The 10681-nt window shown below is 56.1% G+C and overlaps 1 long non-coding RNA gene across 1 annotated transcript; it reads right to left on the bottom strand.

The window, feature by feature from the left end:
- Window positions 1-3532: 3532 nt before the first annotated feature.
- Window positions 3533-8335, bottom strand: LOC125617864. Its single transcript, XR_007348985.1, has 3 exons — window positions 7674-8335; window positions 6231-6394; window positions 3533-5425 (listed from the first exon to the last, which is right to left on the bottom strand). It is a non-coding gene; the product is annotated as an uncharacterized LOC125617864 (long non-coding RNA).
- Between the last annotated feature and the right edge of the window lie 2346 nt (window positions 8336-10681).

The following is a 10681-nucleotide window of genomic DNA, read 5'->3' on the forward strand; positions in this document are numbered from 1 at the left end:
GAACGTCTTGGGCCGTGGCACCCAGTCTGAGCCGGCAGCAGTTCTGCCCCGGTGTGCTGTCCGCGGCCGCTCCACTGGCACCAGCTTGGTGCTGGGAAAACCCAGAGGAGCAAGTCCGAGTCCTGGGGAAATGCCCAGTGGAAACCACGAGAAGCAGAGCGGCGCACGGGTTCCTGCCATGCAGACACTCCAGACTGCAGTGGCTGGGAGGGGTGACCTGGGAGGTGGCTGGGCCTGGCAAGGGTGTCAGAAGGGAATCCGTCCCTCTCACCTCCACAGAATGGCTTGCACCAAACTTTCCCAAAGACTTAGAATCGTGGTCCTCGGGACAGGGCGCGTCTGACAGAAGAGCTCAGCCACGCCAGCTGGTGCAAGTCTGAGCCCATCACTGGTTTCATGGCCAGGGCTCTGCTGTGAATGTCCCCTCACAGGACCGTGGCATCACAGTTTATTAGGACAATGGGCTGAGCCTGCTGGATGAACACCTTGACTGGGCCGGTGCTCAGCCACTGAGATCTGGGGGGATGGGAGAGGGGTGGCTCTGAGATAGGATGCGGCAGCTCAGGTGACCCCTGTGAACCCACTCCTACCTGCAGCGAGGAGCTCCGTGCCTTCTCAACTCCCCACGTTTCTCACTGTGTCTGAATTATGCTTGAAAATCATTTTTAAAAATTAGTAAAAACATCAAACACGTGCTACAGATCTACAGAGCCAGCTCCCGTGGGTTGACCAGAGCAGGCCCCTTTGAGAGCCAGGCTCTAGGGGGAGCCTTCCTCATCGGTGTGGGATTTACTGGGGATCCAGGTGTAGTGATGAGGTGCAGGGTGTTGGGCCAAAGCCAGACTCCTTCTCTGAAGCCCCCGATGACTGACGATGGGAGTTTCCGCCTTCCCTGACCTGGTGAGCTACCTGAGGGCAGGGTGCACCTGGCCTTCCTCCACGGCTTTGCGCGGGTGGGTGTGACATGAACAGTCTGTGCCTGTGTTCCTTGTTGGGCTCCACGTGGCTACGTTCCTGTGTGTGGATGATTCCTGTCTTTGTTGCTCCAGAACACACTGGATCCAGCCAATCTAGAATGCCCGCCCCCCCCCCCCGCCAGGAGGGCCCTGGAGAGGCCATGCTAACCTCTCAGCTGCTGGTGGCACCTCTACATTTTAGTACCTGTTTAAATTCCCAAAGACAGGCGTGCACACGTGCATACCCACACACCTATACACACAGGCTCATACCTGTGCACACACACACAGGCCAGCTGAACATTGTGTGACCCTCAGCACTTCCAGCCCTGTGCCTTTATATCAATCACTGGGCTTTGATTTATACCTGTGAAAATCAGAAGCATTATATTCCAATCTGCAAAGTCTGGTTTCCATCTCATTACTGACTTTCCACTTGGAAATAAATAGGTGACAATGGCCAAACACAGCTCCCAAAATAGCCAGTCCTCAATAAACGCCTGTCAAATTAAAGTGAAATGAATGAGTCAGTTCTATTTATACAAGAATAACAAATGGGTGGCTTGAAACATAACCAGGGGCTGGCTTGGGGGTGGCATCACAGAGGGCTGTGCTGTTGGGCTCTGAGGAGCATGGAGGAGCTGGACTTGGCCCTCCAGGGAAGCCTCTTGAGGGACAGACAGGGTGCTAGCAGGAGCTGAAAGGACTTTGGGGTATGTTCCTGCTCGAGGGGAGCCCCTGTAAGTCCCTGGGTACACCTGGCTTCCCATCCTCTGGCATCTCCCCTCTCTCCCCACAGCCACAGTTGGCTATGGGTGTCCAGCAAGGCCTTTGTTCATGGACCCTGGAGGGCAGGGGTGGCCTGGGTAATGCATTGGCAGGACCCACACAGGATTATGACTTTCTGAATGTGTTGACTGGTGCTTTCCAAGATTTTTTTTTTTTTTTTTAATTTTTAATGTTTATTTTTTAGTTTTCGGCAGACACAACATCTTTCTTTGTATGTGGTGCTGAGGATCGAACCCGGGCCGCGCGCATGCCAGGCGAGCGCGCTACCGCTTGAGCCACATCCCCAGCCCCCAAGATTTAATAATCATGAACTCCACCCAAACTACACATGCCACAGAATGGCATTTTTAATATCACGGACCTGATGACATTTACACACCACTTGAACTTTACTTCAGTGGTTTATATATTACCATCGCAGCCCTGTACAGTGTGGCTTCCGAGGAGTTGATTCTCTGCCTTCGAGTGATTTCTGGGCTTGGAAACAAGCATGCTTCGCTGGCCCCCAACAGTTTAAGCTCCTCATAACAGCTCCGATGGCACAGTGTATTTCACGGTGATTCCTAGGTATGCTGTCATTTTCAAAAAATGAAACCACCCAACAACGTTTCTCTACATCTAAGAGAGGTTAAAAGTAAACAGTCCCCACTGCCACGAGCCTGTAGCATTGCACCCAGAGAATCATCCCCATGATCCGGGCAAAGAAGGGGCTTCCTCCTGTCTGACCCTAGATTCTGAACAAGGTGGGGCTGGCATCTTCCACAAAGGCCCGAGGTTGAGGGTGGGATTGCCAGTGGCTCCCAGGTGCAGGTGGGGGCCTGCTGGGCCTGGAACCAGCACATCCCTCCTGTGCACGGCGTAGAGGTGGCAGAACAAACTCTGTTCTTTCCCTGCAGGAGACTCCAGGTCAAAGACGGTGTCCCTGTGATGTCCCTTCCCAGGCCACAAACCACTGTCTGTCCTGCCCCTGGAGCAGGCAGTCAGGAGGACAGAAACAATCCCCACATGTCCCCTCACCACACGGTCGGTGAGCCTGAAAGAACAGGCTCTGGCGTGTCCACACCTGGTACCACCGCAGGGCTGTGTCCACAGCACACACAGAGCATGCTTTGCTCCCTGGTATCAGGATGCTGTGCACCATTCCCAGCAAACATGAGGCTCTGGCTGTCCTGGGTGGGGGTGGGGGGACTGGGAGAAACCGCACTCCCTCTAATTGCACATGCATAGAGCATATTATTTGCTCTGTGCCCACAGGCTGGATATCTGCAGTTGATGACACTATAATTTTACCTCTTCAATGCCTGCCTGAAGTCGGTGGTCAAAAAACAAAGAGAGAAAGAGGGAGAGAGAGGAGCCCACTGTTTCTCTTTCTCTCTTGTGCACGAGGCCTCCGGGGTCCGCATCTGCCCCATGGTTGGTTCTTCTGCTGTAGATGCATCTGAGACTTTTCTCCTGTAGCCTGTGTTGCTCTCTAAAGGACAGTTCCTGCATCCAGAGTCGAATTCGGGCCTCCCCAGTATGAACCCCAAGGTCTTGGAGGAAGCCACTGCTCTGTCACCCTCTCACCTATAACTGATCCTTGCCGGCCCACAGCCTGTGGCTGCCCCTGCGCCTCGGTTCCAGACCTGGTTCTCATCCTGTTAACTGTGGCCATCAGGGACACACACATCCGAAGTGCACAAGCTCCAGCTCATCGCCACCCCCACCCCCACCCTGAGGAAGAGGCAGGTGGGCGGGGAGGGGGCGGGCGGGGGCAACAGCGCTGGGCCTCTCAGGCTGGCCCTGGAGGCTCTCAGCATCCTGACTCCTCACGCCCACCCTGTCTATCAAAACCACTTACTCAAACTCAGATGGGTCCTGTCAGAGCCTCCCAGAGGGTCAGGATTGGCCCATAGTTCCTCCTTCAGGTGTGGGTCTGGTGCCCAGCCAGGGAGCTCCTGCATCAGGGGCGGGACAGTCAGGAAGAGAAGTCCCCGGGGACAGTCTTCCACAGAGGCAGATGCTTGGTGGGTGGAAGGTGCCCAGCCCCAAGGATTTACACATCTGAGGGACAGGCCAGCAAGGAAGAGGGGTCCCAGTAGGTACAGGGCCAGCACCTGCAGGTGGAAGGTCACCCCAGGCCAAGTCCCTGGTGTCGAGTGACTCAAGGAGTCCACAGAGGTGGCCCCTGGGTGGTGATTCTTGTCCCAGGGGTTGGGAGGCTATTGAGCAGCCCAGGCAGGTCCAGAAGCCCCCTTTGGCTCCACCAGACGAGGTGTTTTGGCCACGACGTTGGCACATCATTCCTCTGACACTAGTGACGATCCTCAGGACGGTCAAGGCCCTGCACACTGGCTGCTGATGTCAGATTGCCAGAGTCAACCCCATCACACCTGCCTGTGTGGCACCGTGGGCTCTGGGGGAAGTAGAGTGGCTTGTGGAAAGAGAACCGTCCTGGGACATCAGGACATCTGGAGCCCGGGGCTCCAGATCTGGCTGTGAGACACTCTGGGACCCCGGGCTGATCTAACTCCAAGAGAAGGCGGGTGCTCGCTCAGCTCTGCCGGCAGTGGAGTCTCAGCCACGGCAGCGCCCCTGAGAGCTGCAGACTCTGATCTGTGACCAAGGCAGCGACAGAACATTGGGCTGGAACGGAGCACCTTCCACTAGGGAAAGGGTGGACTTATCAACAAGGGATTTGGAGACAACTGGGTGTAAAGTTGGATTCCTTTCTTAGTCTCCACCAGAAAATAAAAATAGATATATACACAAGTCATAGAGTCCAAAACCATAAGGAGAACTATACTTGATATCAGAGATGCCTCTCTCGGTAGGATGTAAGAGGGAGCGGTCCAGGAGGGAAGGTAGGATTCTCTAAGTAGCAGGAACCCCAGCCAGATAGTTACAAGGTAGATGACAAATTGGAAAAAAATATCTGCAATATATTTGAGAGCCACTGTTCAGACAATAGAAAGAGCTTCTATTAATCAATAAGAAAGTGCGAAGAACTCAGTGGAGAAACAAAAGCCAACTGCCCAGAGAACATGTAGAATACGTAGACCTCTTTAATGTCAAAAAGGCTGCCTCGGACACACACGTGTTGTGTTATTGCTACGAGGCAGGCAGAGCTGGAGGGTGACAGAGCCATTCCGTGGGAGGACCCGGAAATGGTGGTGCAGAGGCTGCTGGATTCCTCCTACAGCAGGTGCTGGGAGGACCGAGCGGGCGCCTGCCTTCGCACACGTTTGCAGTTGCTAAGCGAAGCTCCACATTTCCCTTTTAAGTGCAGCTTTTATGATGGGAAAGTAGAAGAAATATTTTAACCTCATTGGACAAAATGTAGGGGTTTGTGTTTTGGTTTCCATGGCTATCGAGGTGGAACAAAACGAATATTCTGATTATAAAAGTGAGCAAGTGATCTGAGCAAGCATTTCTCAACAGCAGACGTACACAGGGCCACCAAGTGCATGAAGAAATCTTCAGCATCACTAATTATCAGGAAAATGCAAATCAAAATCACAGTGAGATCATCTCATCCCAGTTAGAATGGCTGTCATCCAGCGGAAGCAACAGAAACCACAGCAGATAGTGGCGGCCAATACCGCGCGATGCAGAGGAGGGAGCCCTGGACGCTGCTGGCGGACAGGCGCTGGAGCCGACTTGCGCAGGCAGACCTGCTGTCCGACCCATGCACATTCATCCTAGGGAAAGAAAACAGTATGCAGAGAGGGTCACACTCCCAAGCTTACGCAGCATCGTCCACAAGAGCCCAGACACAGTCCCGTGAATGAAGACAATGAGACTCGCGGGAACATCAGGGCTCTGTGCAGCCACACGGAAGCCTGGAAACCAGGAAGGGCCCAGAGGACGTCATGCCAAGCGAAGCCAGCCAGGGGCAGAAGACCAACCGCACCTTCTCACTCCTGTGAGCAAGTAAATGCGTCGGCCCATCAAGGCAGAGGGGGACAGTGGTTCCAGAGGCTGCGAAGGAGGGAAGGGGCAGGCACAGACGGCTGGCTAGGACGGCGGCGTTTTGGTGTTCTGGCAATGATCTATTGTACATCTCAAAATAGCTGGAAGAGAGGGTTTTGAGTGTTCCCAACACAAAGGAAAGATAAATATTTGAGGTGATGGATATGCTAATTACCCTGATTTAATCATTGCACATTGTGTACATGTGTCAAAATACCACACTGTACCCCGTGAATATGTACGTTTATTATGTATCAATTTTTAAAATGATGATTTTTGAAAAAAGAACCCAATATATGAAAAACCAAATTCAGAAGCTGCAGTTGATCCGGAGTTCCCTGTTTGTTGTAAATAACACCCCAGAAGAAGGCAAGCAGGAGCTGCACCCGGGTACATCACCAGCTCTGTGACAGCTCCGGGCACGCTGCCTGTCCGCTTGCCTCACACCCTTCGCCCTCCGTTGCCCCAGGTGGGCTACTCTGCCACGACCCAGGCCTCACTGAGTGCTGGCCAGTCCTCTCGGGGCCTGCCCACCTGCTGGTGCTGCTCCTCTTCCCCTGCTCCTGCTGGGCTGCCATTTCTTCTGCACCCTCCTCCAGCCCAGCTCTTTTCTCCATGGCTCCCCAGCACACGCATCTCTTCATTCCGCGGTTCTTCTCTCCCTCTCCTTTTCCTCCAGGCCACGCGTGATCACGCTCCTGAGGGCAATATATATATATAGGATATATATATAGGATCAGATGAGTTTGGAAGAAAGAAAAGAAAAATAGTCGCCCAAATTTCTGTGGACTTCCTTCCTCCTCCCCCGGTCCTTAATCAGCGGCATCACTCAGAAACGAGGAGCCCTTGCCACCTGCCTTAATGTGGAGGTGTGGGGGTGCCACCAGTAAGGTGCTCTGCTGCTCCTTGAGGAGCCATCGGAGTGAACACATGGCACTCAATTAGGCAGCTCCTGGGGTTGGCACCCCAACAGGCACGGCCAGCACAACGGGCGGTGCAAGTGGGAACTGCCCTAGATGCCTAGCTTGAGGGGGCGGGCGGGGGTGCCGACTTTGAAAAATGGAATCAGACCAAGCCACTAGAAAAAAAGATGGTTACATGTATAAAGAGGGTGAAATTCCACAGCAACAAGTCAGGTCAAGAAAGAGCCAATGCTGCACACGTGTGTCCTCCGGACAAGACCGCCTTCGACTGAAGGCGAGGACCAGGGCTCCGCAGCCATCTGTCCCTGCGTTCTTCTTCACCACATCCTCTGTGACCAGGCATTGTGGCACAGTAACAAAACATGAGGGCTCACCCCTGGCGCAGATGTGGCCTACCTGATGAAGGCTTTGGCAAGGTCTCCCGCTGGGAGGGATGGGGACTCAGTCCCCCTGGAGCTGGGTCTGCTCTCGGTGCACGAGAGGCCCTGCAACCCCCACAGTGCTAAGAGCCCAGGGTCCACAGAGAGAGCCGGGGCAGGATGGAATTTTTAAACACTAAAAATGCAGTGAGGGGACCCCTGGCTGACCTGGCCTAGAGAGGTGAGCCTGGGCCCAGGGAGAGTTACAGAGAGGTTGGAGGGTGCTGCTGCTCTTCTGCAGCCTCACAGGGGTGCAGGGGCTCCTCCCAGCCTCATGCCCAGCCCTGGGGGGCTGGTGTCAACCACACTGCAGTGAGCAAACCTGAGAACCCCGGGATCTGACGGCTGTGCACAGGGGCCAGCTGCTCCCACTGTCCTCCTGCACCCCAGCCTCTTGCTGGGTGGGGGGGAGCCTGAGGCTGGGAGCACAGCCAGACAGAAGGCCGTCATCCCACGCAGAAGATGCAGCCCCTGGCCCTGCTCAGGCAGCTTGTCTCCCAGATACCCACATGAGAGTCGCCGTGATCGAGAAGGGCCACCTGGGAGCAGAGCTGCCTCCCGATCGCCTTGCGAGGCGGTTCTGGGCAGACCTGCCCTGGGCTAGCAGGTCCCAGGTCAGCCTGTTTATTTCTTACCTGATGCTCATCAGGCTCCCGAGTGGTTTATGTTATGTGTGGTGGAGAAATGACCATAAAAAGCCTGCTCTGGTTTGGTCATTCTGAGCCAGCCACCAGGGAGTCACAAAGGGCTCACGGAGCCCGGCTGCGAGCCAGGACTGCGCGTAAATCACCGTCACTGCGTGGGCTGGCAGCGAGGGAGGGCCCCTTGGACGCTGTCTCTGCTCTGCTGGGCTGAGTGGGCAGGCCTGCCTGACCCTGCCCACCCCAGCACAGGCCCTTCCGGGCTGCTGACAAGAGCCCCTCCTGCTCCCAGCTGCCTGAGGAGCCTGGAGCCAGGTGGCCCGTCTGGGGAGGAGCCTGGGGGTGCAGGTCAGGCCCAGGCTTCCTCCCACACCGGTGCAGCTGGACCGTCTGCAGCTCGGGGCCTCCCAGGGCCTAGGGAGCCAGGGAGTCACCTCCACGTCATTCAGCCCGGGTGAGGGGTTGGGACCAAGGGCAAACCCAGAGGCCGATGGCAGGAATCCTTTTCACTCCGGCAGAGCAGCTCCTCCTCCTCCTCCTCCTGTGACCCTGCTCGGTCCTTCCCCTGCTGCGTCTTCCCCAGGGGGCGCCACCGAGCAAGTGCCGCTGGCTGGCTCCTCCTGTGCCCCCCCCCCTCGCGCACTATGCTGTCCTGAGCCGAGCTGGCAACAGTGGGGCAGGGCAGGGCTGGCCGGCTGGGCAGGCTCTGTTTCTGAAGGACTCAGTCTGAATCACCAGCCCCTGGTGTCCCATGTGTGCATGTGCCCGAGCCTGTGGGACAGTGCAGCTGCCATGGGTCGTGTGGTGAGTCACCAGTGTGGCTGAGTGTGAATCGCGCACACCGTGAGCGTGTGTCTGGGCTGTGTGCACACTTGCTGGTGTGAACTGTGCCCAGATGTGGGAGTGTGCTGAGACAAGGTGTGGGGGCCTCTCTCGTGGCTGGGACAGGAGGGCGCCTGGTCTTTCACAGATGGCACCATGGGGAGGGTGTGTCTGAGCTTCTGACCCTCCGTGGACATGCTGAGGACACTGAAAACCCACCAGGCCCCGGCAGCCCCCAGCCCAAGACCCGGGTCAGCCTTCACCTCTCCTGCAGGCTGCCCTTTGCCGACGGCTGACCCTGGTCTGGCCCTCTTTGTTCACCTGCAGGATGGGGACACTAGTGGCATTGGGATCCAGGGCACTCCTGTGTGGAATGATTAATGCATAAGAGTGGTCTCCCAGATGGCCCCTGTTTCCATGAGATCTGTCCCCATTACATCAACATGGTGACAATATCAGGCCTCCTCTGAGAGTCCTGCCAGCGGGCAGCCCTAACCCATGGGCCACCCATTCTGGTCATGAGCTGGCCTCAGATGCCCCTGGGTCCCTAGAGACAGGAACAACTCCCGCTACAGAACCCCAGGCCCAAGCACCACAGGCTGTCCCACGTGGGGTCCATACCCAGAAGGAGTCCCCAGCCTCAGCAGAAGGCCTGCCCCCTGGGGGCCCTTGTTGCCCTGGGTCTCCCCTGTGGCTCGTATGTGGTGGCTGGCCCATAGGTCCCAGAGCAGGTGACAGTTGCCCATGACTGACAGGCCTCACTAGTGGTACAAAGCTGTCAGTCTGTGACTTGTAAAGGGGTAGAGGCCCCTTCCCCCACAGTGCATCCTCGCCCCCCAGCTGCAGACTGTGCACTTAGTGCCTACAACAGTGCTCATTTCCTTGACAGAAAATGTTGGGACTTCCAGGTGAGCGCCACAGGCCTGTGGAACAGCAGCTCTGGACCCACTCAGGTCAGATACTGCAGATCTGTTAGGCCGGGGGAGCGGGGAGTCTCGTGGCCTGCAGACATGCTGCCCTTTGAGCTGCACTCAGGACTCACAGCACTGGACTTCCTGCAGAAGAAACATTCTAGACTGTTCCTCGGAGTCACTATGTCCGCAGAGTCATTACAAGACACCGAGGTCAGGCTAGTAAATCCGGAATCATTATTTCAGATTTTCTTGCAGCCCTTGAAGTCACTTGTCAAACCCCGGCCATGCTCCGTGGCCCTTGAGGAAAGCCAGCCTTAGAGGGTGCTGGGGACGGAGGACACTGTGGAATGCCAGGTCCTACTGCAGCTGCAAGACGCCCAGCAGAGGCACATTTCAGTAAAGTGAAATGACTCTGCAGGTGAGGTGCAGCCTTCCACAGGGACCACGCCGCTCTCCCGTGGCTCTCGTGACCTCTGGCCCATCGGCACTCAGCCCCCAGCCAAGGGCTCTGCCTGCTTTAGTGCAGTGCTGGTGTGGTAAAGCCGGGGGCACAGTGGCTCAGACTGTGGTCATGCTGGCTGCTCTGAGTGGGGACAAGTGCTTGAGCAAGGAGAAAGTCTGGTCCACGGCATCTGGACCAGCGTCCTGGACAAAGGAAAAGGAGAAATGGCATGTGAATGAGACTGGCCATTTCAAGTCCTTCAGTGGAGACATCTTTGGAGGTCCAACTCTAGCCCTGTGCCCACTGAGACACAAGGCCTGACTTGACACAGTGGGTGACAGGACAATGCTGAAGTAAGATGTTGGGTCTCTTGTATGGGAACCACCAGGCGTTCCATCCTGGGGTGCCTGGGAAGCAGGTGTGGCTCCTGCCCCTTCCCTGCGTGCCATCACATGGGGAGAGGGGACAAGAGAACAAGTGTCTGTGTGTGTGCAGATGGGAGTGTGTGTATGGGCTTGTGCATGTGTGCACAGGTGTGAGTGTGCATTCACACGTGTACACGGGAGTGTGCATATGTCTGCACAGCATGTGTTTGTTTTTATATTCTACACGTGTTCATGCGTGTGTATAGGCCATGTTGCACATGTGTGCATGTTGTACCCTCCACGTGCATGCGTGAGGACCTATGGCTTTCCACTCCTCAGGAAGAACTGTCTGCCTCTGAGATCGGCTTTTGCGATGCTCTTGGGGCTGCAGGCCGGTGGGCCCTGGAGCACAGACCAGACCCCCACACCCGCCCTGGCTGCTCTGCGAGGGCTGCTAAA

Source organism: Marmota marmota, unplaced genomic scaffold, assembly GCF_001458135.2.
Source record: "Marmota marmota marmota unplaced genomic scaffold, marMar, whole genome shotgun sequence".
Lineage (NCBI taxonomy): Eukaryota > Metazoa > Chordata > Mammalia > Rodentia > Sciuridae > Marmota > Marmota marmota.